General features: G+C 40.3%; 1 long non-coding RNA gene across 3 annotated transcripts in view; it reads right to left on the bottom strand.

Annotated features, from left to right (window-relative positions):
• Positions 1-1,836: 1,836 nt before the first annotated feature.
• The window catches only part of LOC144581325 (uncharacterized), a 59,425-nt gene continuing 37,219 nt past the window's right edge, over positions 1,837-24,042 (bottom strand). For 2 of the 3 annotated variants that reach the window (XR_013531939.1, XR_013531940.1), the window contains exon 5: positions 17,065-19,842. This is a non-coding gene — a long non-coding RNA (uncharacterized LOC144581325). Of the gene's footprint in view, positions 3,708-17,064; positions 19,843-24,042 lie in introns of those variants that run through there. The other variant, XR_013531938.1, reaches the window with a different exon arrangement.

Genomic DNA, 24,042 nt, shown 5'->3' with positions numbered 1-24,042 from the left:
GCTCTGAGTAAATTACAATTAGGAACAATGAAGAAATAGTGAAATAGGCTTTAAAATAATTTTCCAGAGTTCATGTATTCCATCAGTTATATGTTCATTTACAGGTAAACTACAAAATAATATATTGAATTGGTTCCTTTTGCATAAATGTTAACAAAACATTGTGGTCCAATTTTTTATTAATTACACAGAGCTAAATTTCAAGGACCTAACTTTATCAACAATACTGAAGGAGAAAATTTAATTTTATCAGTAATTAAAGACTAGGTATATGTCTGTTTTTTCTTCAGAAAACCACCAGTGGGAAACATCGCTTCTCTTCTGAGAAAGAAAACATGAGGTTAGAATAACATAAGCACTTAACACAGTTTTAAGTTTGAGAAATTTTTTGCCTAAATTTGTTTACTTCATATGCAGCTTTTTATTGGTTTTGTTTCATTCAGTTATCTCTTGTGTATCCGGAAAGACCTCCAAGAGAGAAGACAAGGACATTCTGTGTTGCAAAAAAGCCTAAGTTTGAAAATTGAAGAACTGAATATGCAACTTTGCACGAAACTTGAAGACAAGGAAAACCTTGTCAGGTAAGTTGGATGCTAAAACCTTGTCCTTATGGATTAACTGTCCATGGTTATTTTCTCACCCCCCCAAAAAAACATGTAAAAATAATAGCAAAATAAGACCTTTCATAAAATATTTGTTAGTGGAAACAGTATTTCAGAAACAAATTTCATCCAATTATTAAGCTCTCACACATGGTTATATTCTGAATGTAGATGTAAATCAGAGTGATAATTTTACACAGGGAATGGCTTTTTTCTGGACAAGAGATGTTGACAACAGCCTCTCTTTAGAGGTCAAAAAAGCAATTTGATCTAAACACTTTGTACTAAGGTTATGATGTTTTATGTCAAAACAGTAAAGTTTCTAAGCTTTCTTTGACTATTATAAATGTTGAAATTTGGGTTAAATGCTTCTCTCTGGTGAAATAAAAAACGTGAAAAGATTTTTAAAAAGATTTAAGTTTTTGTACTGTTTTCCCTTCTTTGCTTTCTCTGGTAGTTTTTCTTTTAATCAGTCCTAACTCTAATCAGGAATCTTTGCTGATGTAGCACGCAGGCTCTTTCCAACACTCGAAGAAAGTGATCAAAACTCTGGGTGCACAGGGCAAGTGAATGGGTGAACAAAAATCTAATTTAAAAGAGGCATGAGACTTTGAAAGGACAGTGGCACAAAGGGTTTTGCATTTGTTACAGAGATTTTGTAAAGGAACTCGTTCTGATTTCTTTAAAAACATGGTTTTCCAGTAAATCCCTGTAAAATTTTTTGAAAACACAAATATTAATTATTTCTGAAATAACATACTGATAAAACAAAAATGTTAGTGTGGTCAGGTTTTTAAATATTTACTTAAAAATTAAATTTTTACCTCCAGAATTTTATATTGATTTTAAAATGAATAAACATGTTGGTAACACAAATATATCACTTCTTGCTATGTTTTTAAATATTTACTTCCAAATCATGTCATGTTTCCATTATTGAGAATGTCACTTGTCTTTATTTTCCAAAAAATGGCATGAAATCTTAAACTTTATGAGAGTTTTCATACCACCAGTGAGAAAGATCGAGTAAAAATAATAATAGGGATAGACAATATCCTTCAACAAATCTAAGAAATTTGAAAGTTCTTGCATAATATGTATATGGCATTTATGTAGAATGTCTTGGGGGCTATGCTGAAGGTTAAGTTTCCAAAAATATACAGTAACTTACTGAGTAGTTCCATGTTCAAGAGATACACATGAATAATTTGGATGGGAGTATATCTTTTGTTGTATGGAGAAAATGATACCGCAATCGTGAGTGGAATACAATGGTGTAAACGATACAACGAAAATAAAAAGACAACAGCAATCTTCTATAATGAAGAAGAATTTAATTCAACAATCTTTTGGGGAGATTGAGGATGCAGTTGAGGACGATTATTTGGAAACAGTAATTACAAACCTAGAGAGCTAGTGATGCTTTTATTAATTATTAAAACATACATGAGTATCTGCTGTGTCTTCCTACTTGTCCATGAAATACCAGATAGACTGAGGTCTTTTTGCTGTAGGACTAAACTTGTATTTATTCAGAATAATTTGTGAGTATGTGTGTGTGTGTTTGGTATGAGTTTGATTGAGGTCTTTTTTGCTGTAGGACCTACAGGTCATATCAACATTGAACCTCTTTAATGCCACATATTTCACGGAGCTAAAAAGACTGCAGTTGGCTGGGTGCATGACAGGTGGTGGGTAGTGATACCGTTGAGGGGCTAGGGGATGATTGTTCTTTTGCGGGCTCCTCCCAAATACCCTGGCAGGAATTCCTGAAGAAGGCTTGGACTCTAACACAGGCACTCTTCGGATTGCAAATGTGATCTTCTTGTGATTGGCTTTCTTGGGGGTTCTCCATGGCTTGCCTGGACATCTGTCTCGATTTTGGATTCACCACACAGAACTTTGGAGTCGTCCTCTACACCTGATCAGCCACCAAGAAAAGCCAGTTCCAGGTGTCACCACCTTGGGGGCACACTGTCCTTGCTTCTTTGTGGTTGTTCTCTTCATGTCCAGGCAGGACTGCGAAGCAGGAATCCCTGGGCTTGGAGATCAAGGCAGGGCCTCTTAGTGAGTTGCCCAGGTCGAAAAGTGGCAGTCAGCTCATGGGGATGGGGAACGTAATGGTGACCCCCCAGAGAACCCGCTTCCAGGTCAAAAGCACCCTCATTCTCTACAAGACAAAAACAGAGTAATGGACCCAAGGAAGTGCTGAAGTCAGCACTGTCACTGTCCTATGCTGCTTCTGTCAGGCAGCCTCCTTCCGGGGCCGCCGCTGCAACCGAATACACCTTGAACCTGTGTGGCAGAAGCAGGACTGCGCCGATATTGCGGCTCCCCAGTTGGGCACTGAAAAGCGCATGCAGAAGCCGCCAGTCACAAGCCGTATCGTTGAGACTTGGTTCGCATCACACTGACAGCCACGGTCGCCTGCAGAACGATCTCAGCAGCTTAGCCACGCAGGGGCCCTCTGTGGCATTGCCTCAGTGTTGGGCAACGGACCCTTGCTCCCCACGATCATCACTGAGTCTTGCAATTTTAGGTATCTGACAGTCCGAACCTGGCCGAGAAACGATCTGGCGGCACTTCAGGGACGTCCACGGAGATCCGCAAGTATTCCCATGATGATTTATGCCGGTCCAGACAGCGTGAATGCGCCTCTCATTGAAAGCCCTCGCAACTGGGATTTGCAGGTATGAGCGACCTGGCTTTGGCGGGTATGCTCTTTTACTGGCTTTCCAGCAGAGAACAGAACCCTGCAGCCTCAGGAGCTGCCTGTCAGGGTGTGTTTCCATGTGACTGTTGGATGTCTCCGTGTGTCTTTCTGTGTGTATGTGAGTGTGTGTATGCATATATATTTCCAAGTGTATCGACAAGTGTGTGCGCATATGTGCGAGTGGGACATGCTGAAACGAGTGTGGAGAGTGCACTCCAGTGCGGTTTCTCTGTAGTCTGCCTACAATCTGCTGCCGGTCAAGGTTTGGCTCAGTCTGGGGGCTGCAGCTCCCCGCATTGTTTTCCTGGTGCTTTCCAAAGCCTCAGTGTAGTTGGGTGTGGCTCCCACCTGCAGGTGTCATAAACACCTGCTCATCTGGAGGTGGGAAACTCCTGAAAAAAAAAAAAACAACAACATGGGAGCACCACAGATACAATTTTCTCCAGAAGCCCTTTGTATTTTGGATTATCTAGGCCTGGAGGAACCCTAGCTATCCCATCCTGAGGACCCTTGAAGGGCTCCAGTTGTGTCCTTAAACTTGTGTGTCTTTCCTCTACTAAGAATTGTTGGTTAAAGATTGATTGTAATTGGTGTGTTGCAGTAAGCCATAATATCTGTATTTTTTGTAGGCACTCATTGAATGCCAGTGAATACGGGTTCTGATTGACATTTAAAGGAGCAAGTCTCAGAATTGTTTTATTGAAGTAAGAATTGTACGTGATAAATTTTTGGTTAAAAGTCTTTTCTTTTTTTGTTGCACTTTATGTTTTGGGGTACATGTACAGAACTTGCAAGATAGTTGCCTAGGTACATACATGACAGTGTGTTTTGCTGCCTTCCTCCCCTTCACACACATTAGGCATTTCTCACCATGCTATTTCTTAGTTCCTACCCCCACTGTCCTTCCTCTATTCCCCCCGATAAACCCCAGTGCATAGTGCTCCCTTCCCTGAGTCCATGTGTTCTCATTGTTCATTGCCCGCCTATGAGTTAGAATATGCGGTATTTCATTTTCTATTCTTGTGTCACTTTGCTGAGAATGATGTTCTCCAGATTCATCCATGTCCCTGCAAAAAACACGAACTCGTCACTTTTGATTGCTGCATAATATTCCATGGTGTATATGTGCCACATTTTCCCAGTGCACTCTATCATCGATGGGCATTTGGGTTGGTTCCAGGTCTTTACTATTGTAAACAGTGCTGAAATAAACATTCATGTGAACGTGTTTGTATAGTAGACCGATTTATACTCCATTGGATATATACCCAGTAATGGGATTGCTGGGTCAAATGGAATTTCTACTTCTAGGTCCTTGAGAAATCCTAATCTTTCTTCAACAATTGTTGTACTAATTTACATTCCCATCTGCAGTGTAAAAGTGTTCCTATTTCTCCACATCCTCTCCAGTATCTGTTGTCTTTAGATTTTTTTATAATCGCCATTCTATAAGGTATGGGATGGTATCTCAATGTGGTTTTGATTTGCATCTCTTTAATGAACAGTGATAGTGAGCATTTTTGCATGTTTTTTGTCCTCATGTATGTCTTCTTTTGTAAAGTGTCTGTTCCTATCCTTTGCCCATTTTTGAATGAGATTGTTTTTTTCTTGTAAATCTCTTTGAGTTCTTTGTAAATTCTGGATAACAGCCCTTTGTCAGATGGATAAACTGCAAAAATTTTTCCCCATTCTGTTGGCTGCCATTCATTCTAGTGACTGTTTCTTTCACTGTGTAGAAGCTTTGAAGTTTGATTAGGTCCCATTTGTCTATTTTGGCTTTTGATGCCAATGCTGTTGGTGTTTTGGTCATGAAGTCCTTGCCTACTCCTATGTCCTGAATGGTTTTCCCTAAATTTTCTTCTAAGGTTTTTATGGTGCCAGGCCTTATGTTTAAGTCTTTGATCAATCTGAAGTTAATTTTATTGTAAGGTGTCAGGAAGGTGTCCAGTTTCTGCTTTCTGCACATGGCTAGCCAGTTTTCCCCCCAAAAATTGATTAAACAGGGAGTCCTTTTTCTATTGCTTCTTTTTGTGAGGTTTATCAAACATTGTATGGTTTTAGATATGTTGTGTTGCCTCCAATACCTCTGTTCTGTTCTATTGGTCCATATCTGTTTTAGTACCAGTACCATGCTGTTTTGATTACTGTAGCCTTGTAATATAGTTTGAAGTCCAATAGTGTGATGCCTCCTGCTGCATTCTTTTTGCTTAGAATTGACTTGGCTATGTGCGCTCTCTTTTGGTTCCATATGAAGTTCAAGGTGGTTTTTTCCAGTTCTGTGAAGAAAGTCAATGGTAGCTTGATGGGGATAACATTGAGTCTGTAAAATACTTTGGGCTGTACGGCCATTTTAACGATATTGATATTTCCTAACCATGAACATGGAATGATTCTACATTAGTTTGTGTCCTCTCTTATTTCGTTGAAAAGTGGTTTGTAGTTTCCTTGAAGTACCTTATGTTCCTTGTAAGTTGTATTCCTAGGTATTTTATTCTCTTTGTAGCAACTGTTAATGGCAGTTCATTCTTGATTTGGCTACCTTGAAGTCTTTTATTGGTGTATAGAAATGCTTCTATAATTTTTGCACACTGATTTTATATCCTGAGATTTTGCTGAAGATGCTTATCAGATTCAGAAATTTTGGGGCTGAGACGATGGGGTCTTTTAGATATACTATGATGTTGTCTGCAAATAAAAACATTCTGGTTACCTCCTTTCCTATTGAATATCTTTATTTCATTTTTTGCCTGATTTCTCTGTCTACAACTTCCAGTACCATATTAAGTAGGAATGGTGAGAGAGAGTATCGATGTCTACTGCCAGATTTCAAAAAGAATGCTTCCAGTTTTTTGCCCATTCAGTAAGATATTGGCTGTTGGTTTGTCGCAAGTAGCTTTTACAATATTGAGATATGTTCCATCAATACCGAGTTTATTAAAAGTTTATTGCATAAAGCGCTGTTGAATTTTGTCAAAAACCTCTGCATCAATTGAGATAATCATATGGTGTTTGTTTTTGTTTCGGCTTATATGGTGAATTATGTTCACAGACTGGCATATGTTGAACCAGCCTTGAATCCCCGGGATAAATTCTACTTGATAATGATGGATAAGCTTTTTGATGTGCTGTTGCAATTGGCTTGCTAGTATTTTATTGAAGATTTTTGCATATGTGTTCATCATGAATATTGGCCTGAACTTTTCTTTCCTTGTTGACTCTCTACCAATTTTTGGTATCAGTATGATGTTGGTCTCATATAATAATTTGAAAAGGATTCCCTCTTTTTGGACTATTTGGACTAGCTTAAGAAAAAATGGTACCAGCACCTCATTGTGTGCCTGGTGGAATTCGGCTTTGAACACCTCTGAAGTTGGGCTTTTTTGTGTCTGGTAGGCTCTTAATTACTGTCTCGACATAAGACCTTGTTATTGGTCTATTCAGAGATTCAGCTTACACCTGGTTTAGGCTTGGGAGGACACAGGTGTCAAGGAATTTATCCATTTCTTCCAGGTTTATTAGTTTATGTGCATAGAGCTGTTTGTAATATTCTGTGATGATGGTTTGAATTTCTGTGGAATCTGTGGTGATTTCCCCTTTATCATTTTATATTGCATCTATTTGGTTGTTCTCTCTTTTCTTTTTTATCAGTCTGGCTAGTGACCTATTTTGTTGATCTTTACAAAAAACCATCTCTTGGATTTATTGATTTTTTGAAGGGTTTTTTATGTCTCTATCTCCTTCAGTTCTGCTCCGATCTTAGTTATTTCTTGTCTTCTGCTAGGTTTTGAGTTTTTTTGATCTTGCTCCTATTGTTCTTTCAATTTTGACAATAGGGTTTCAATTTTGGATCTCTCCACTCTTCTCATGTGGGAACTTATTGCTATATATTTTCCTCTGGAGACTGCTTTAAATGTGTCCCAGAGATTCTGGCATGTTGTGTCTTCGTTCTTATTTGTTTTGAAGAACTTCTTTATTTCTCCCTTCATATCATTCTTTATCCATTCAATATTCAAGAGCCAATTGTTCAGTTTCCATAAAGCTGTGCGGTTCTGAATTAGTTTCTGAATTCTGAGTTCTAACTTGATTGCACTATGGTCTGAGAGACTGTTTGTTATGATTTCAGTTGCTTTGAATTGGCTGAGGAGTGCTTTACTTCCAATTATGTGGTCAATTTTAAAGTAGGTGTGATGCGGTGCTGAGAAGAATGAATATTCTGTGAATTTGGGATGGAGAGTAATGTAAATGTCTATCAGGTTTCCTTGTTCCAGGTCTGAGTTGAAGTTCTGGATTTCCTTGTTAATTTTCTGTCTGGTAGATCTGTCTAATATTGACAGTGGGGTGTTAAAGTGTCCCATTATTAGTGTGTGAAAGTCTAAGTATCTTTGTAGATCGTTAAAAACTTGCCTTACATATCTGAATTCTCCTGTATTGAATCCATATATATTTAGGTTAGCTCTCCTTGTTGTGTTGATCCTTTGACCATTATGTAATAACCTTCTTTGTCTCTTGATCTTTGTTGCTTTAAAGTCTATGTTATCAGAGACGAGAATTGCACCTCCTTTTTTTTTTTTCTTTTGCCCTCCATTTGCTTGGTAGATCTTCCTCCATCCCTTTATTTTGAGCCTTTGTGTAACCTTGCATGTGAGATGAGTTTCCTGGGTAAAGCACAGCGATGGGTTTTGGCTTTTTATCCAATTTGCCAGTCTGTGACTTTTGATTGGTGCATTTAGCCCATTTACATTTAGAGTTTATATTGTTATGTGTGAATTTGATACTGCCATTTTGATGCTAGCTGGCTGTTTTGCCCATTAGTTAGTGCAGATTATTATTATTTTTGTTTGATGCTCTTTAGCATTTGGTATGTTTTTGAAATGGCTAGTACTGGTTGTTTCTTTCTGTGTGGGGCCTCTTTCAAAAGCTCTTGTAAAGCAGGCCTGGTGGTGACAAAAATCTCCGAGTACTTGCTTTTTTGCAAAGGATTTTATTTTTCCTTCACTTATTAAGCTCAGTTTGGCTGGATGTGAAATTCTGGGTTGAAAGTTCTATTCTTTAAGAATGTTGAATATGGGTCCCACTCTCTCCAGTCTTGTAGAGTTTCTGCTGTGAGTTTGATGGGCTTCCCTTTGTGGGTAACCCGACCTTTTTCTCTGGCTGCCCTTAGTATTTTCTCCTTCATTTCAACCTTGTTGAATCTGAAGATTATCTGCCTTGGGGTTGCACTTCCTGTGGAATATCTTTGTGGTGTTCTCTGTATTTCCTGGACTTGAGTATTGGCCTGGATTGCTAGGTTAAAGAAATTTTCCTAGTTAATATCCTGAAGAGTATTTTCCAGCTTGAATTCTTCTCTTCATCACATTCTGGTAAACCTATCAACCATAAATTAGATCTCTTCACATAATCCCACATTTCTTGGAGACTTTGTCCATTCCTTTTTGCACTTTTTTCTCCAATCCTGGTTTCTCGTTTTATTTCACTGAGTTGATTTTCGACTTCTGATCAGCTGTTTCAATTCATTCATATTCCTAAGTTGTCCATTTTGTTATCATTTTCTCAAATCTTTTTTGAAATATTTTTTTTTGGTGGCAATATTTCTTTTTTTTATTAATTTTTTATTGGATTTTAGGTTTTGGGGTACATGAGCAGAGCATGCGAGACAGTTGCGTAGGTACGCACATGGCAGTGTGCTTTGCTTTTCTTCTCCCCTTCACCCACATTTGGCATTTCTAGCCAGGCTATCCCTCCACACCTCCCCCTCCCACTGGCCCTCCCCTTTCCCCCCAATAGACCCCAGTGTTTAGTACTCCCCTTTCTGTGTCCATGTGTTCTCATTTTTCATCACCCACCTATGAGTGACAATATGCGGTGTTTCATTTTCTGTTCTTGTGTCAGTTTGCTGAGGATGATGTTCTCCAGATTCATCCATGTCCCTACAAACGACACAAACTCATCATTTCTCATTGCTGTATAATATTCCATGGTGTATATGTGCCACATTTTTCCAACCCAGTCTATTATCAATGGGCATTTGGGTTGATTCCAGGTCTTTGCTATTGTGAACAGTGCTGCAATGAACATTCGTATGCATGTGTCCTTATAGTAGAACGATTTATAGTCTTTTGGATATATACCCAGTAATGGGATTGCTGGGTCAAATGGAATTTCTATTTCTAAGGACTTGAGGAATCGCCACACCGTCTTCCACAATGGTTGAACTAATTTACACTCCCACCAACAGTGTAAAAGTGTTCCTTTTTCTCCACATCCTCTCCAGCATCTGTTGTCTCCATATTTTTTAATGATCACCATTCTAACTGGCGTGAGATGGTATCTCAGTGTGGTTTTGATTTGCATCTCTCTGATGACCAGTGATGATGAGCATTTTTTCATATGATTGTTTGCCTCATATATGTCTTCTTTCATAAAGTTTCTGCTCGTATCCTTTGCCCACTTTTGAATGGGCTTGTTTGTTTTTTTCCTGTAAATCCGTTTGTGTTCTTTGAAAATTCTGGATATCAGCCCTTTGTCAGATGGGTAAATTGCAAAAAGGTTTTCCCATTCTGTTGGTTGCCGATTCATTCTAGTAACTGTTTCTTTTGCTGTGCAGAAGCTGTAGAGTTTTATTAGGTCCCATTTCTCTATTTTGGCTTTTGTTGCCAATACTTTTGGTGTTTTGTTCATGAAGTCCTTGTTTACTCCTATGTCCTGGATAGTTTTGCCTAGATTTCCCTTAGGGTTTTTATCATGCCAGGTTTTGCGTTTAAGTCTTTAATCCATCTGGAATTAATTTTAGTGTAAGGTGTCAGGAAGGGGTCCAGTTTTTGCTTTCTGCACATGGCTAGCCAGTTTTATTAACACCATGTGTTAAACAGGGAATCCTTTCCCCATTGTTTGTTTTTGTCAGGTTTATTAAATATAGTATAGTTGTAGATATGTTGTGTTGCCTCCGGTGCCTCTGTTTCGTTCCGTTGGTCTATATCTCTGTTTTGGTACCAGTACCATGCTGTTTTGATTACTGTAGCCTTGTAGTATAGTTTAAAATCTGGTAGTGTAATGCCCCCCGCTGTGTTCTTTTTGCTTAGAATTGACTTGGCTATGCGGGCTCTCTTTTGGTTCCATATGAAGTTCATGGTGGTTTCTTCCAGTTCTGTGAAGAAAGTCAATGGTAGCTTGATGGGGATAGCGTTGATTCTGTAAATTACTTTAGACAGTATAGCCATTTTTACGATATTAATATTTCCTAACCATGAATATGGAATGTTTCTCCATCTGTTTGTGTCCTCTCTGATTTCGTTGAGCAGTGGTTTGTAGTTCTCCTTGAAGGGGTCCCTTACGTTCCTTATGAATTGTATTCCAAGGTATTTTATTCTTTTTGTAGCAATTGTGAATGGCAGTTCGTTCTTGATTGGGCTTTAAGTCTGTTATTGGGGTATAGAAATGCTTGTAATTTTTGCACATTGATTTTATATCCTGAGACTTTGCTGAAGTTGCTTATCAGTTTCAGGAGTGTTTGGACTGAGGCGATTGGGTCTTTTAGGTATACTATCATGTCGTCAGTAACTAGATACAATTTGGCTTCCACCTTTCCTATTTGAATACCCTTTATTTCTTTTTCTTGCCTGATTGCTGTGGCTAGAACTTCCAGTACTATATTGAATAAGAGTGATGAAAGAGGGCATCCTTGTCTAGTGCCAGATTTCAAAGGGAATGCTTCCAGTTTTTTCCCATTCAGTATGATTTTGGCTGTTGGTTTGTCATAAATAGCTTTTATTACTTTGAGATACGTTCTATCGATATGAGTTTATTGAGGGTTTTTAGCATAAAGGGCTGTTGAATTTTGTCAAATGCCTTCTTTGCGTCAATTGAGATAACCATGTGGTTTTTGTTTTTGGTTCTGTTTATGTGGTGAATTACGTTGATAGACTTGCGTATGTTGAACCAGACTTGTATCCCCAGGATGAATCCTACTTGATCGTGATGAATAAGTTTTTTGATTTGCTGTTGCAGTCGGCTTGCCAATATTTTATTGAAGATTTTTGCATCTATGTTTATCATGGATATTGGCCTGAAGTTTTGTTTTCTTCTTGGGTCTCTGCCGGGTTTTGGTATCAAGACGATGTTGGTCTTATAAAATGATTTGGGAAGGCTTCCCTTTTTTGGATTGTTTGAAATAGTTTTGGAAAGAATGGTACCAGCTCCTCTTTGTGTGTCTGGTAGAATTCGGCTGTGAGTCCGTCTGGACCTGGGCTTTGTTTGAGTGGTAGGCTCCTAATTGCTGCCTCGACTTCTGACCTTCTTATTGGTCTATTCATAGTTTCAGCTTCCTCCTGGTTTAGGATTGGGAGGACACAGGTGTCCAGGAATTTATCCATTTCTTCCAGGTTTACTAGTTTATGTGCATAGAGTTGTTTGTAATATTCTCTGATGATGGTTTCAATTTCTGTGGAGTCTGTCGTGATTTCCCCTTTATCATTTTTTATTGCATCTATTTGGTTGTTCTCTCTTTTATTTTTAATCAATCTTGCTTGTGATCTGTCTATTTTGTTGATCTTTTCAAAAAACCAGCTCTTGAATTTATTGATATTTTAAAGGGTTTTTCGTGTCTCATTCTCCTTCAGTTCAGCTCTGATCTTAGTTAATTCTTGTCTTCTGCTTGGTTTTGAGTTTTTTTTGATCTTGCTCCTCTAGCTCTTTCTATTTTGACGATAGGGTGTCAATTTTGGATCTCTCCGTTCTCCTCATATGGGCACTTATTGCTCTATACTTTCTGCTAGAGACTGCTTTAAATGAGTCCCAGAAGTTCTGGCATGTTGTGTCTTCATTCTCATTGGTTTTGAAGAACCTCTTTATTTCTGTCTTCATTTCATTGTTTACCCAGTCAACATTCAAGAGCCAGTTGTTCAGTTTCCATGAAGCTGTGCGGTTCTGTGTTGGTTTCTGTATTCTGAGTACTAGCTTGATTGCACTATGGTCTGAGAGGTTGTTAGCTACGATTTCAGTTGTTTTGCATTTGCTGAGCCGTGCTTTACTTCCAATTCTGTGGTCAAATTTAGAGTAGGTGTGATGTGGTGCTGAGAAGAATGTGTATTCTGTGGATTTGGGGTGGAGAGTTCTGTAAATTTCTACCAGGTTTGCTTGCTGCAGGTCTGAGTTCAAGCCCTGGATATCCTTGTTGATTTTCTGTCTTGATGATCTGTCTAATATTGACAGTGGAGTGTTAAAGTCTCCCACGATTATTGTGTGGGAGTCTAAGTCTCTTTGTAGGTCATTAAGAACTTGCCTTATGTATCTGGGTGCTCCTGCATTTGGTCCATATATGTTCAGGATCGTTAGCTCTTCTTGTTGTATTGATCCTTTTACAATTATGCAATGGACTTCTTTGTGTCTTTTGATCTTTTTTGCTTTAAAGTCTATTTTATCAGAGATGAGAATTGCAACTCCTGCTTTCTTTTGCTCTCTATTTGCTTGGTAAATCTTCCTCCATCCCTTTATTTTGAGCCTTTGTGTATCCTTGCATGTGAGATGGCTTTCCTGGATACAGCACACTGATGGGTTTTGGATATTTATCCAATTTGCCAGTCTGTGTCTTTTGATTGGTGCGTTTAGTCCATTTATATTTAGGGTTCATATTGTTAAGTGTGAATTTGATACTGCCATTTTGATGCTAAGTGGCTGTTTTGCCTGTTAGTTGTTGTAGATTCTTCATTATGTTGATGCTCTTTAGCATTTCGTGTGATTTTGGAATGGCTGGTACTGGTTGTTCCTTTCTATGTGTAGTGCCTCTTTTAGGAGCTATTGTAAAGCAGGCCTGGTGGTGACAAAATCTCTGAGTACTTGCTTGTTCGCAAAGAATTTTAATTTTCCTTCACTTCTGAAGCTCAGTTGTGCTGGATATGAAATTCTGGGTTGAAAGTTGTTTTCTTTAAGAATGTTGAATATTGGTCCCCACTCTCTTCAGGCTTTTGGTGTTTCTGCCGAGAGATCTGTTGTGAATCTGATGGGCTTCCCTTTGTGGGTGACCCGACCTTTCTCTCTGGCTGCCTTTAGTATTTTCTTCTTTATTTCAACCTTCTTGAATCTGAAGATTTTGTGCCTTGGGGTTGCTCTTCTTGCGGAATATTTATGGTGTTCTCTGTATTTCCTGTATTTGAGTGTTGGCCTGTCTTTCCAGGTGGGGCAAATTTTCCTGGATGATGTCCTGAAGAGTATTTTCCAGCTTGCATTCATTCTCTTCGTTCTCTTCTGGTACAGCTATCAAACGTAGGTTAGGTCTTTTCACATAGTCCCACATTTCTTGGAGACTTCGTTCATTCCTTTTTGTGCTTTTTTCTCTAATCTTGGTTTCTCATTTTATTTCATTGAGTTGATCTTCGACTTCAGATATTCTTTCTTCTGCTTGGTCAATTCGGCTATTGAAACTTGTGCATGCTTCGTGAAGTTCCCGTATTGTGTTTTTCAGCTCTTTATTTTATTCATATTCCTCTCTAAGTTATCCATTCTTGTTATCATTTTTTCATATCTTTTTCAAGTTCCTTAGTTTATTTGCATTGATTTAATACATGTTCTTTTAGCTCACAAAAGTTTCTCACTATCCATTTTCTGAAGTCTTATTCTGTCATTTTGTCACAGTCATTCTCCGTCCAGCTTTGTTCCCTTGCTGGTAAGGAGCTTTGGTCCTTTCTAGGAGGTGCGGTGTTCTGGTTTCGGGTGTTTTCCTCCTTTTTGCACTCGTTTCTTCCCATCTTTGTGGATTTATCGGCTTGTCATCTGCGTAGTTGCTGACTTTTCGATTGGGTCTCTGAGTGGACACCCAGATTGTTGATGATGAAGTATTTCTGTTACTTGTTTTTCCTTCTACCAGTCTAGCCCCTTTGCTGTATGACTGCTGAGGTCCACTCCTGGCCCTGCTTTTCTGGGGTGCACCTCTAGCAGCTGTGGCACAGTGAGGGATGCTAACAGTTTCTTTTTCTGCTATCTTTGTCACAGAATGATGCCTGCCAAATGTCAGTCTTTTGGATATTGCAGGGTCAGGGAGCTGCTTGAGGAGACAGTCTGTACTTTCTAGGAGCTCAATTGCTGAGCAGTGATCTCTGTTGTTCATTCAGGGCTGTTGGGCTGCTATGTTTAATTCTGGTGCAACAGAGCTCATTAAAAAAACCCTTTTTTCTCATATGCTCTTTGTTGGGTGGTTGGGCTTTATTTTTGGATGTTCATTGAGGTGTCCTGCCCAGCTAGGAGGCAGAGTAGCCACTGTTTTCCTGCCGAGGCTCCGCCCTGCTCTTGTGAGGCTCGCCCTGTTAGGGCAGGCTCTGCTGTTCTGCTGTGGTCTCTGCCACACCCTGAGGCGGTCTCTCCGTTGTAGCGGGTTGCCTCGGCAATGGCAGGCTGCATCAGCAGTGGGCGTGTATCTCAGTTGGAGCGGTTTGCCTCGGTAATGGTGGATGTCCCTCCCTCACAGAGCGTCTCAGATGGACTGCATGGGGATCGCTTGAAATCGCGGTCTTGTTCATCCCACTGGGCTAGCCCAAACGCTCTGTCCCTGCAATCTCCTGGCCGGGCCCACTGTCCAAGTCTCGCTCAGTCTCAAGTCCAGCCCTCTCAAGTCTCAGGTTGCCGGCTCAACAGTGCACCCAGACAAGCACGCCCTGTGGAAAGCGATGGGCAGAGCAGGCTGCCACCACCCTGGTTGCCAGCTTCACCAGGCAGAGGCAGTGCCAGGCGTCCAGCGTCTACCCTATACTTGGGAATCTCCCTGTTCTATGGGAAACAAAGATTAGTCTGAAAATGCGCTCCGACTCACCTCTCCATGGACTCAAAGAGAGCTCCAATCCTGGGTTGTTCTCAGCGCCATCTTGAGTCCTCCCCACCTTTTGAAATCTTTTTTCAAGGTTCTTAGTTTCTTTGCATTGATTTAGAACATGTTCTTTTTGCTAACAAAACTCTCAATACCCACCTTCTGAAGTCTAATTCCGTCATTTCATCACACTCATTCTCCAGCTTTGTTCCCTTGCTGGTGAGGAGTTTTGGTCCTCTGTAGAAGGTGAGGTGTTCTGGTTTTGGGTATTTTCCTCCTTTTTGTGCTGGTTTCTTTCCATCTTTGTGGATTTATCCACCTGTCATCTGAGTGGTTGCTGATTTTCCAATTGGATGTGAGTGGACGTCCAGACTGTTGATGATGAAGTCATTCTGTTTCTTAGTTTTTTTCTTAGAGTCTGGCCCCACAGCTGTAGGACTGCTGAGGTCCACCACAAACCCTACTGGCCTGGGGAAATCCTGTAGCAGCTGCAAAACCATGAGGGTTGCTACCAGATTCTTCTTCTGCCATCTTTGTCCCTAAATGATGCCCGCCAAATGTCACTCTGATCAGTCCTTTTGTGAGGTGACTCTTTGGATATACAGGGGTAAGGGAGCTGCTTGAGGAGACAGTCTGTACATTATAGGAGCTCTAGTGCTAAGCTGTAAGCTCTGTTGTCCATTCAGGGCTGCTAGGCAGGTACGTCTAAATCTGCTGGAGCAGAACTCATAAAGCCCCCCAACCTTTTTTTTTCCTCACGTGATCTTTCCCGGGGAATTAGGGCTTTATGAGTGTCCATTGCACTTTCCTGCCCAGAGAGGAGGGAGTCTAGTTGATGAGCTGCTGTGGGCTCCACCCTGTTTTGGCATCTACCCTGTTGCCATGGGTTCTGCCCTGCTGCCATGGGCTCCGCATTGTTTCCATGTGTAATTGCCTGTAGTCCTGCTTATATGGGTGTGGTTAGAACTGCAGTGGTGATGGTGGTTCCCCTCTGTAGTGACAGACTCTCTCTGTTATGGTGGGTTGCCTTGGCAAAGACAGGCTGCCTCAGAAATGGCAGAGTCCCTCTATAAAAGTCGGGTGCCTTGTTACTGGTGGATGCCCCTCCCACACTGGGCTGCACTGTACTGGGTTCAGCTGTGCTTGCCCTGAAACTCTTAAACCCGAGCACTTTCAATTGCTATTCTTTTTGCATTTGTGGGGGTGTGACACGCCAAGCCTGATCACCCGATTCCCTGCCTCAGAGCCCCCCTTCTTTTTCTTCCTAATTTTCTAATATAATTAAAACACTGTCATCAAGAGAAACAGATTTACCCCTTTTGAATGATTAATTTAGTTGACTCCTGGTTGCCTAAGGCCAGATTGCAAGACATGAGTTAGCCATGGTATGAGATAACAGTGTGCTTGGCATCATAAAGAAATGAAGTTTCAGTCATGTAAGGAAAAATTTATGTTTACAGTATAATGTAATTCTGTTTAGAATTATTTGGTATCTAGTCTGTCTTAAAAATGCTCCAAAATTTCAGCTGAGTAATTTTTGAAAGCAGGGCCTCCTTTTTTTTCCACTCTTTAAACTGTGGTCTGAATATGGGTACTAAAAAATTATTGCAGAGAATGTGATGTGATTAGTGGAGCTTTCAATCACACTGACTGCTAATACTCATGTACTTTCAGTTCAATGAGACATTTCTATATAATTTTTTAAATGGTAAATATATTCTGAAATGAAGGATGTAAACTTTAAATGAATTAGTTGTAAATGGTCTTTAATAAAACATTTTAGTTGGTTTCACATATTTCTGAAATAATAAAAAATATTGACAAAAAATATTAGCGTGGTCAGGTTTTTAAATATTTATTTAGGCCAGGCGCGGTGGCTCAAGCCTGTAATCCCAGCACTTTGGGAGGCCAAGGCAAGTGGATCACAAGGTCAAGAGATCGAGGCCATCCTGGTCAACATGGTGAAACCCCGTCTCTACTAAAAATACAAAAAACAAATTAGCTAAGCATGATGGCGTTTGCCTGTTATCCCAGCTACTCAGGAGGCTGAGGCAGGAGAATTTCCTGAACCCAGGGGTCAAAGGTTGCGGTGAGCCGAGATCACGCCATTGCACTCCAGCCTGGGTAACAAGAGCAAAACTCCATCATTTTATGAGTTGACATCCCACCAGTGAGAAACAGAGTAAAATTAATAGTGGTGATCGAGAATGTCCTTACACGAATCTAAAAAATCTGAAAGTACTTGGCAAATAAGTTTGAGGTAGTTATATAAAATGTCTTTGGAGCTATACTGAAGGTTAAGTTCCCAAAAATTTAGAGTAATGTACTGAGTAGTTTCATGTTCAAGAGATACATACCAATAATTCAAATGGCAGTATAGCCTTTGAAGTATGGAAAAAATGACACCCCAATTCTGAATCTAATACAACAGTGTAAAGGACACAAGGAAAATAACAAAACACAATAACGATCTTCTGTAATGAAGAATTTAATTCAAGAATATTTTGGTGCGGTTTTGGATGCGTATAATTAATTAAAAACAATATTTACAAACACAGTCAACTGGTGATTCTTTTATTATTAAACCACATGAGTACCTGCTGTGTCTTCCTAATAGTCCATGAAATACCAGCTTGGCTAAGGTATTTCTGTTGTAGGATTAAACCTATTGGTATCTATCAAGACGTGTGTGTGTGTGTGTGTGTGTGTGTCTAAGAATTTGATTGAGATCTTTTTGCTGTAGGACATACAGTAATATCAATATTAAACCTGTTTAATGCAAGGGATTTCACGGACCTAAGGACACTGCGGTTGGCCAGGTGCATGCCAGGTGGAGGGTAGTAATCCCGGTGAGGGGCTTGAGGTGGTTTGCTCTTGTTCAGGCTCCTCCGGACAACTCTGGCAAAAATTCATGCAGGACACTTAAACTCTGGCACAGGCACTCTTCAGATTGCAAATGTGATCTTCTGCTTGGCTTTTTGGGGGATTCTCAGCGGAATGCATAAACATCTGTCTCGATTTTGAATTGACCACACAAAACTTTGGAGACGTCCTCTACACCTGAGCTGCTGCAATGGAAAGCCAGTTCCAGGTGTCGCCACCTCTGGAGCTCACTGGCCTTGCCTCTTTGTGGTTGGTTCCCTTCATGTCCAAACAGTAGTGCTGCAAAGCAGGAATCCCTGGGCTTGGTGGGATGCCCAGGTCGAAATGTGGCAGTCTGCTCATGGGGCTAAGTAACGTAATGGTGACCCCAGAGTGCTGGCTTCCATGACAAAGCCCTTTCATTCTCCACAAGACCAGAACAGAAAATGGGATCCTAGAGATACTAACGTCAGAACTGTCAGGGTCCTACACTGCTTGTGGCACACAGTCTTCCAGTGACACCCCTAGAAATGAATCCACCTTGAACCTGCGCTGCAGTAGCTGGACAATGCCGATATAGTAGCTTCGCATGTGGACATGTGAAAACGCATGTGAGGCCACCTGTCAAAAGCCCTAGCGCTGAGCCGGGGCTCGCTTCACACTGACATCCACGGTTGCCTGGTGAACAATCTCAGCGGCTTAGCCACGAAGGTGCCCTCCATGGCAGTGCATCATGGCTGGGTAACACCCTTTCTCCCCATGATCATCACCGAGTCCTTCAATTTCAGGAATCCCGCAGGCCATGAAACAATCTGGCGGAGCTTCAGAGACATCCACGGCCATCCACAAGTATCCCCACCATGCTTCAGGCCGACCCAGACACCGTGAAGGCGCTTCTCATTGAAAGCCCTCATGGCTGTGATTTCCAGGTAAGGCCGGTCTGTGACTTGGCTTCTCTGTCCCCGAAGGGTATCGAGGCAGAAAACACAACCTCCCAGCCTCAGGAGCTGCCTGGCAGGGGGTGTTTTTGTGTTACAATTGGATGTCTCCGTGTGTCTTTTGTGTGTGTGTGTATTCATATTTATTTCAGAGTGTGTCAACGAATGTGTGCCCGTGTGTGTGGGTGGGACATGCTGAAACAATTGTGGCCAGTGGACTCCAGCCTGGTTTCTCTGTAGTCTTTCTGCTGTCCGTCAGCGTTTGGCTCAGTTTTGGAAATGCAGCTCTCTGCACTGTTTTCCTGGTGCTTTCCAAAGCCTCAGGTCAGTAGGGTCTGGTTAAGACCTGCAGGTGTCATTATCACCTGCTCATAAAAAGGTGGGTAACTCCTGGGTAAACAAGACTGGCCAAACACAAATACAATAAAATTCCTCCAGGAGCCGTTGGTACTGTGCCACATCTAGGGCTAGAGGAACCCAAGCTGTGCCCTCCTCAGGACCCTTGAAGGGCTCCAGTTGTGTCCTTAAACTTATGTCTTTCCTCTATTTAAGATTCTTGTTTAAAAATCAACTCTAATTCGTGTTGCTGAGAGCCTAAATGTTCGCATTTCTTTTTTTTTTTTAATACATTTTAGGTTTTGGGGTACATGAGCAGTACATGCAAGATAGTTGCATAGGCACACACATGGCAGTGTGTTCTTCTGCCTTCCTTCCCTTCATACACATTTGGAATTTCTCCCCAGGTTATCCCTCCCCAGCTGACCCCGCTAGCTGTCCCTCACCTATTCCCCCCAATAGACTCCAGAGTGTAGTACTCCCCTCCCTGTGTTCATGGGTTCTCATTTTTCATCACCCACCTATGAGTGAGAATATGCCGTATTTCATTTTCTGTTCTTGTCAGTTTGCTGAGAATGTTCTTCAGAATCATCCATGTCCCTACAAAAAACACGAACTCATTGATTTTCATTGCTGCATAATATTCCATAGTGTACATGTGCCACATTATCCCACTCCAAATCATCAATAAGCATTTCGGTTGGTTCCAGGTCTTTGCTATTGTAAACAGTGCCGCAATAAACATTCGTGTGCATGTTTCCTTATAGTAGACGGAATTATACTCCTTTGGATATATACCCAGTAATGGGATTGGTGGATTTAATGGAATTTCTATTTCTAGGTCCTTGAGGAATCTCCACACTGTCCTCCACAATGGTTGAATTAATTTACACTCCCACCATCAGTGTAAAAGTGTTCCTATTTCTCCACATCCCTCCGGCATCTGTTGTCCTAAGATTTTTTAATGATCGCCATTCTAACTGGCGTGAGACAGTATCTCAATGTGGTTTTGATTTGCATCTAATGACCAGTGATGATGAAACTTTTTTCATATGTCTGTTAGCCTCATGTATGTCTTTTTTTGTGAAGTGCCTATTCATATCCTTTGCCTATTTTTAAATGGGCTTTTTTCCTGTAAATCCTTGTAAATTCTGGATATCAGCCCTTTGTCAGATGGCTAAACAGCAAAAATTTTTTCCCATTCAATTGGTTGCCAATTCACTCTAGTGACTGTTTCTTTTGCCGTGCAGAAGCTGTGGAGTTTGATTAGGTCCCATTTGTCTATTTGGGCTTTTGTTGCCAATGCTTTCTGTGTTTTGGTCATGAAGTCCTTGCCTACTCCTATATCCTGAATGGTTTTGCCTAGATTTTCTTCTAGGGTTTTTATGGTGTCAGGTCTTATGTTTAAGTTTTTAATCCATCGGGAGTTAATTTTACTGTAAGGTGTCAGGAAGCGGCCAAGTTTCTGCTTTCTGCACATTGCTAGCCAGTTTTCCCAAAACCATTTATTAAACAGGTAATTCTTTCCCCCATTGCTTGTTTTTGTCAGGTTTATCAAAGACTGTATGGTTGTAGATATGTTGTGCTGCCTCCGATGCCTCTGTTCTGTTCCATTGGTCTGTATCTCTGTTTTGGTATGAGTACCATGCTGTTTTGATTACTGTAGCCTTGTAGTATAGTTTGAAGTGTGGTAGTGTGATGTCACCCACTGTGTTCTATTTGCTTAGAATAGACTAGGCTATGCAGGCTCTTTTGGTTCCATATAAAGTTCATGGTGGTTTCTTCCAATTTAGTAAAGGTCATTGGTAGCTTGATGGGGTAGTGTTGATTCTGTAAATTACTTTGGGAAGTATAGCCGTTTTCACAATATTGACTCTTCCTAACCATGAACATGGAATGTTTCTCCATCTGTTTGTGTCCTCTCTTATTTTGTTGAGCAGTTGTTTGTAGTTTTCCTTGAAGAGGTCCCTTACGTTCCTTGTAAGTTATATTCCTAGGAATTTTAATTTTTTTGTAGCAATTGTGAATGGCAGTTTGTCCTGGATTTGGCTCTCTTTAATTCTGTTATTGATGTATAAAAATGCTTATAATTTTTGTACATTGATTTTATATCCTGAGACTTTGCTGAAGTTGCTTATCAGTTTCAGGAGCCATTGGGCTGCGATGGTAAGGCCTTCTAGGTATACTATCATCTCTTCTGCAAATAGAGACAATTTGGCTTCCACCTTTCCTATTTGAATATCCTTTATTTCTTTTTCTTGCCTGATTGCTGTGTCTAGAACATCCAGTACTATATTGAATTGCAGTGATGAAAGACGGCATCCTTGTCTAGTGCTGGATTACAAAAGGAATGCTTCCAGATTTGGCCCATTATCTATAATATTGGCTGTTGGTTTGTCGAAAATAGCTTTTATTACTTTGAGATACGTTCCGTCAATACCGAGTTTATTGAGTGTTTATTGAGCATAAACGGCTGTGGAATTTTGTCAAATGCCTTCTCTGCATCAATTGAGATAATCATGTGGTTTCTGATTTTGGTTCTGTTTATGTGGTGAATTTCGTGTATAGACTTGCATATGTTGAACCAGCCTTGCATCCCCGGGACGAATCCTACTTGATCATGATGGATACGTTTTTGATTTGGTGTTGCACATCAAAATGTGTTTGTAAGTATTTTATTGAAGATTTTTGCATTTATGTTCATCATGGATATTGGCCTGAAGTTTTCTTTTCTTGTTGGGTCTCAACCGGGTTTGGCATCAGAATAATGTTGGTCTCATAAAATGATTTCGGAAGGAATCCCTCTTTTCGGATTATTTGGAATAGTTTTAGAAGGAATGGTACCAGACACACTTCTTTGTGCGTCTGCTAGAATTCAGCTGTAAACCCATCTCGACATAGGCTTTTTTTGTGTGGTAGGCTCTTAATTGCTGCCTCAACTTCAGACTTTGTTATTGGTCTATTCATAGTTTCAGCTTCCTCCTGGTTTAGTATTGGGAGGACACAGGTGTCCAGGAATTTATCCATTTCTTCCAGGTTTCCTAGTTTATGTGCATAGAGTTGTTTGTAGTATTCTCTGATGATGGTTTGAATTTCTGTGGAATCTGTGGTGATTTCCCCTTTATCTATTATTATTACAGCTATTTGGTTGTGTCTTTTCTTTTTTGTCATTCTGGCTAGTGGTCTGTTTTGTTGACCTTTTGAAAAAACAGCTCTTGGATTTATTTATTTTTTTTAACGGGTTTTTTATGTCTGTATCTCCTTCAGTTCAGCTCTGATCTTAGTTTTTTCATCTTCTGCTAGGTTTTGAGTTTTTTTTGATCTCGCTCCTCTAGCTCTTTCAATTTTGACAATAGTGTATCAATTTTAAATCTCTCCACTCTTCTCATACGGGCACTTATTGTTATGTATTTTTCTCTGGAGACTGCTTTAAATGTGTCCCAGAGATTATGGCATGTTTTGTCTTTATTCTCGTTGGTTTTGAAGAACTTCTTTATTTCTGCCTTCATTTCATTGTTTATCCTTTCAACACTCAAGAGCCAGTTGTTCAGTTTCCATGAAGCTGTGCGATTCTGTCAGTTTCTGAATTCTGAGTTCTAGCTTGATTGCACTATAATCTGAATGTTTCTTTTGATTTCAGTTGTTTTGCATTTGCTGAGGAATGCTTTACTTCCTATTATGTGGTCAATTTTAGAGCACGTGTGATGTGGCACTCAGAAGTATGTATATTCTGTGGATTTGGGGTGGGGAGTTCTGAAAATGTGTATCAGGTTTGCTTGTTGCTGGTCTGAGTTCAAGCCCTGGATATCCTTGTTAATTTTCTGTCTGGTTGCTCTAATATTGACAGTGAAGTGTTAAAGTCTCCCACTATTATTGTGTGAGAGTCTAATCTTTTTTAAGTCATTAAGAACTTGCCATATATATCTGGGTGCTCCTGTATTGGATCAATATATATTTAGAATCGTTAGCTCCTCTTGTTTTATCCGTTTACTATTATGTAATGATATTGTCTCTTTTGATCTTTGTGGAGTGTTAATGTCAATTTTGTCAGAGATGAGAACTGGAACTCCTGCTGTTTTTTGCTGTCCATTTGCTTAGTAAATCTTCCTCCATCCCGTTATTTTGAGCCTTTGTGTATCCTTGCCTGAGAGGTGGGTTACCTGGATACAGCACACTGATCGGTCTTGGTTTTTTATCCAGTTTGCCAGTCTGTGTCTTTTGATTGGTGCATTTAGCCCATTTACATTTAGGGTTACTATTGTTATTTGTGAATTTTACTGCCATTTTTGATGCTAGCTGGCTTTTGTGCCTGTTAGTTGATGCTGGTTATTTATTTTGTTGATGCTCTTTAGAATTTGGTATACTTTTGAAATGGCTGGTACTGATTGTTAGTTTCTATATGTAGTGCCTCTGTCAGGAGTTCTTGTAAAGCAGGCCTGGTGGTGACATAATCTTTGAATACTTGCTTGTTTGCAAAGGATTTTATTTTTCCTTCACTTATGAAGCTCAGTTTGGCTGGATATTAAATTCTGGGATGAAAGTTCTTTTCCTTAAGGATGTTGAATATTGGCCCCCACTCTCTTCTGGTTTGTAGCATTTCTGCCAAGAGATCGGCTGTGAATCTGATGGTCTTCCCTTTTGGGTAACCCGACCTTTCTGGCTGCCCTTAGTATTTTCTCCTTCATTTCAACCCTGGTGAATCTGACGATTATGTGCCTTGGGGTTGCTCTTCTTGCAGAATATCTTTGCGGTGTTCTCTCTACTTCCTGGACTTGACTGTTTGTCCGCCTTGCTAGGTTG

The sequence above is a fragment of the Callithrix jacchus genome, chromosome Y (assembly GCF_049354715.1).
Source record: "Callithrix jacchus isolate 240 chromosome Y, calJac240_pri, whole genome shotgun sequence".
In the NCBI taxonomy this organism is placed as follows: Eukaryota; Metazoa; Chordata; class Mammalia; order Primates; family Cebidae; genus Callithrix; species Callithrix jacchus.
The sequence above is the reverse complement of the archived record's forward strand: the minus strand, read 5'-3'. Positions and strand labels throughout refer to the sequence as shown.